We start from the raw sequence: 5319 nt of genomic DNA on the forward strand, positions 1-5319 counted from the left end.
GATTAAACATTATTGTTGACAAATGGGTAAATAGTTGCTTGAATGATCGTGGCAAAGATCCTTAAATCTTCTTTTAATGTCATCTAATGATTCTTGTTCTAAATATGTCTGACACGATTTTTTTGGCATATGAACTATTGTTACAATGAAGGACTAGAATCGGTGATTGCGAGCCGCCAATAAAAAACGAGTAAGAAGAAAAAGGAGGACTAGAATTTAACAATCTAAATGTAATAATAATATTAAATTTAGCTTGTGTTATATTCTAGTCATTCAATAAATTTAATATATTATTATTATTATTATTACAAATAATAATTCACATAGAAGCTACATTCAGGTTAAAATTGTGAAATTGTTGCGAAATAGTAACTTTAAAACTCTAAAAGTAACTTTTAAAAATGAAAAGAATAAAAGAAGAGTACCGTAATAAGTCTATTCAAGTAAAACATATATTTTTAGAAACAACCAGTCCAAAAAGAAAGTTCCTCTGTGTGTGTATATGTATATGTATATGTATATATATATATATATATAAAAATATAAAATATGTAAATGAATATGTAAATTATGATATTTAACCACAGGGGAGGTTAAAGTGGGGGCTGGAGTGTCAAAACTAACAAACAGGCTGTTACTCGGTGGGGGAAGGGAAGCTGGCCAACGCCGAACACACTTCGCAAACACTTTGATAGTGCAAGACAAAAAAAGGAAACTCTTTGAATCCAGCGACATCGAAACATTAGTCGTCAGGAGTGCGGAGGTGAGTTTATATGCGAGGGTTATCAGTTGAATCAGTGAAACAGCTGCAGCGGTTTGTGATCTGTTAGCCAACTTGACATGAGCAAAACCTGTTGTTGTAACGTTAAGTATTTGGTCGCGTAGCAAAAGCTTACTTAACAGCTTAAAGCTTACCTTAAACTCACCTAACAATTATTTGTTTGTTTGTGCGAGAGCGAATAGCCGTTCGTTTTGAAGACGAGCATGCTAGCTGTGTAATTAGCAGGCTAATAGCGAGATACTCAAGGGAGTTGGAAAAGTAAACAGTGGTGAAAAAGTGACTAGTACGTTGTCTATTTGTTAATCTGTACTATATTGCTTTTTAGTTTACAGTGTGTGTGCGAAAATTCGTTGTCTACTAGATAGAAAACCATTATGCCCGCTGGTAAAACTACAGTTTGTCTTTGGAGAAGTATGTGATGTTAATACATTTGAAAGGATCTGATGTATTGTGAGCAGTCGCTGCAAATGATTAAAGATCGTAAAATCGTACACGACTTCAATCAACGCTGTGCTTATTCAGCTTTCTTTTATTTAAACACGTGTAAAATAAAACAGCGACGGCTTGGGAACGAATCTTCAGTTGTTAAACGAATCGTTTAAATCGGTTCACAAAACCGGTGCGTTCACACATCAGAAGTTATTTTGAAACGAACTGTTCAAACGAGCCGATTCGCGAAAACGAATCAGTTCGGGGTGTTCGTGGGCGTGGCTTACAGGAATCGACCAATAGCGTTTCAGTGGGCGTGTACGTAACCCGTTCTATTATTACTCAATGTGTTTTACGATGTCCAGCTTTCATTTAAACAGCTAGCGACGTTACGCACAAGATAAACAGAGAGGTGCTCATTATAAACCATTAACCAGGTAAGGAAGGCAAACGTATGGATATGTAGGCGACATATTACGATGAAATCTGCTTTTAGTCGGTGTTGCCATTGTTATTATATGATTGCTTAAACAAAGGACAGTGTAAATAGTGCAGGTTGCCGTGGAAACCTGATTATCTTAGTGCTCAGATCCACCTGCTACAAGTTCTAGTTGTAGTCAGTCTGTTTAATTGATAATGAAACAAACTCATTGTGATTTAAGAGGAGTGTAGGTGTACTTTACTTCTATTTCTTTGTCCTAAACGGTGACCCCATAATTAGGGACGTGTCACTGATGTTAGCTTAAAAGACTAGAGTATTTGTGTTGTGTGAAGATGTGATCTGGTTATTTATTACGGGAACTGTTAACACTTCTACCTCACAAGCACTTCTTTATCCCGTTGTGATTGTATTTTCCCCATAAGTTCATGACACTGTCAACCCTAACAGCCATGCCATATAAAGCACTTCAGTGCTTTTACTAACACTCCTCCCGTTTCCAAATAGTTTTAGATTCTGGAACCTAATTGAACAAATGGGGGGAAAAGTAATAATTTGTACTCCACAGCGTATTTTGTTCTTTTTCGCAAAAGACTGATCGATTTCATTTATTTAATTTTTATTATAAAAAAGCTGGTATATGAGGTGAAAAGATCACTCCATATATGAAGAGTGTTAAATAATCCTATTACAGCAGTAAATATGTATCATGCATTCAGTTCAAATCTATTGTTATGTAGTCACATTTGCTTCTGACCGCTTCTGAATGTTTGAATTATCCAATTACAAAGAAATTTGACCCTGGCTTTAATTGAATGTGATTGGGTCACCTGAGACAGATGTCAGTTCCAGGTGTGATTGAGAGAAGTTTCTGACCTTAGGAAATGAAATTCAGTCCACTTCCCCATTCCCTCTGTAAAGTACAAGTAAAGCCTCATCATTTAAAATACGGGACAAGTTACACTCCAAAGTTTAATACTTAAGCTTAGCAGTTTGTTCATATCGAGCCTAGAGCTTGAGCAGTAGTAATTATGATAAAGCATTCTGCATGCTTTCCTTTGTTTTGATCTCTATATGTTGATTGTGCAGTTCTCTGCTGTATTTGTTAAATACTTTTGATTCTTGGCTATATATATGTATATATGTGTGTATGTATGTGTGTTTTTCTCAATGTAGGAAACCATCAACTTGGGGATTTATCTCAAACGCAAAGCCCTTTAAGAACAGCATTTCTAGAAGTGCTTTCGGTAACACTTTACTTGAAGGGGTGTGCATAAGACTAACATGACACCTTCATAATCATGACATGACACATGAAGGAGGTGTTATGCATGTTTATGACAACTGTCATTAAGTGTCATTCGCTCAGTTATGTCATTTTTAATGCAAATATGACATTATTTGACCTAACCCTACCCCTACCCTTACCCCTAACCATAGCCCATAACAAAGACATCTCAAACAATGCCATCTTTGCATTAAAAATTACATAACTGAGCGAATGACACTTAATGACAGTTGTTATAAACATGCATAAAAAACCTTCATATTCATGACATGTCATGCCATGATTATGTAGGTGTCATGTCATGATAATGAAGGTGTCATGTCATGATTATGAAGGTGTCATGCCAGTCTTATGCACACCCCTTCAAGTAAAGTGTAACCGTGCTTTCCTAAAATTACCATCACACCTACCTTTTTTTTAAATTCAAACAGACTTCAGCGGATTTCAAAACGAATAGTTATTCTTATTTAATAATGTTGTTGTGATGCTTAAATTGACTCTAATGCTTTGAAATTATTATTTATTGGTTCATTTACCAAATTAAGGTGCATCATTTCCAGTTATTTTCATTATTTCCCAGGTATTATTTTTTAAATTATCTTTGGTACCATTAGTAGTGTTTGTCAAGGTGTTCTGTAATGGTCACTGTGTTGTAGCATGTTTTCTTGGTCTTTCCTGGCCAGCGTCTTCAGTGATCCTGTTGCTCTTGTTGGAGAGATACTGAGTGTCTTTATCTGAGCTGTTCTGTATCTGATCCAGCACAGGGCCTGTCACAGGGCAACACATGTGATCACAGAGGCTTACTGTACACTAGCCAGACAGTGAAGGTTTGTGTGCACATCCTTTTTGATAAGTATGTTCTGAAGAAACTTTGAGTTTTTAACATCAGAATGACGCACTTTCTCTTTCTCATCAGTAGGCTTGTCGCAATAATCAATATTTTGACTTCACGCGCAATATATGTACATGACCTCAATCATTTTTGGTGACGCAATATATCGCCCATTATATTTTCTTAAATGAATGTCACCATGTTTTGTACATTCCACTTGCGCCTGTGTCTTTTGCAGCTTATTGTACATAATGTGGTGTAGACTCATGAGGTGCTAGTTCAAATTTAAAAAATGCTTCTACAAAAAAAGTTTAATCTGTAGATATGGTCTTGTTTAGGGATCTTGTGCCTTTGAGCATACGGACATCTGACTGCTGAGTAGTGATTGTGTTTTTCAGCAATAGTGTGCACCCTTCATTTACAGAGAAAAGAAGGTCAGGGAAAAATATATAGATGGAAAAATCTCCATACAACTTCTTTGTTTTTATATAGGAAAAATATATAGATGGAAAAATCTCCATACAAGTTCATTTTTATTTTTTTTCAACTTTGCACTTTTTGTTAGAAAATGTTTATTTACTATTTATTCAGGTTTTTTAAGGTATCTAATATTTTGATACTTAATTTCCATGATTTAAATATTTTAAAAAAATAAGTTTGTTGTCATTTGAAAGTGTGTAGGCCTTCTTGCATTATTATGCTGTTACATTACGATTGTATATTCAGTGGCATAAAATGGTCTTAAAATGACAGTTATATCACTTATCGCAATTATTTCTGGGGCATTATATCGCACAACAAAAAGTTGTTATCGTGACAGGTCTTCTCATCAGCACTTGGGCCATCTTAAACCTGTTTGAAAGTTGATTTAAAGCTCCTGTTTGGCTTAAACATTGACTGAGAACACTGATATGTTGAAGCATTGTGTTGGAATTCGCTCTTTGTAGTGTTTATGTAATGATAAAGTCAACATGGAAGCAGTACTGACTAGGGCTGTGCGATTAATTGAAATCGAATCGAAATCGCGATTTGAGACGTTGCGATTTCCTAGTCGCAAAGCATGCGATATTACTCTGTTCCAGAACATATGCATGACTGCCAGCCTTGAGTTGCAATCTTACTTGCCCTGGGCAAGAGTGAGCGCACCTCCGTTCCCCCCAATCAGCACTGCTCTAGCCAACTGCGTAAACACCCCCCATTAAAAAAAAAAAACGGAACGCGGGACGGGAGAGAGATCGCGTGGGATTATGGCGTCTACTGGGTCAGATCGATAGTTAGGCAAATTAAAACTAAAGAAAACCATATGCAACTTAAGATTCGAAATGACAGACAACAAACAACAAAGGTAATTTGCAAGAGCTGCGTCACAGTGCATATCAAAAGCTCCCTTATCGGTTCTGTTTTCAGTACTGGAGAATAAAAGATACATTCTTAGATGTTTTTGTTAGTACGTGAACGTTATCTTACACATTTTATCTCCCCAGCAGATTCATTTGAAATAAGTTTATAATGCATGTTGGCTATTCCCAATTCAGAAGAGCGCACACACA

At 36.1% G+C, this 5319-nt stretch overlaps 1 protein-coding gene across 1 annotated transcript in view; it reads left to right on the top strand.

The window, feature by feature from the left end:
• Positions 1-597: 597 nt before the first annotated feature.
• Positions 598-5319, top strand: part of LOC107563255 (AN1-type zinc finger protein 6-like) — a 13972-nt gene continuing 9250 nt past the window's right edge. Inside the window, exon 1 of the mRNA XM_016248077.1 lies at positions 598-708. The gene's annotated coding sequence lies outside the window, so the exon portion shown is untranslated. The remainder of the gene's footprint in view (positions 709-5319) is intronic.

The sequence above is a fragment of the Sinocyclocheilus grahami genome, unplaced genomic scaffold, assembly GCF_001515645.1.
Source record: "Sinocyclocheilus grahami isolate Dianchi unplaced genomic scaffold, SAMN03320097.WGS_v1.1 scaffold24.1, whole genome shotgun sequence".
NCBI classification, from domain to species: domain Eukaryota; kingdom Metazoa; phylum Chordata; class Actinopteri; order Cypriniformes; family Cyprinidae; genus Sinocyclocheilus; species Sinocyclocheilus grahami.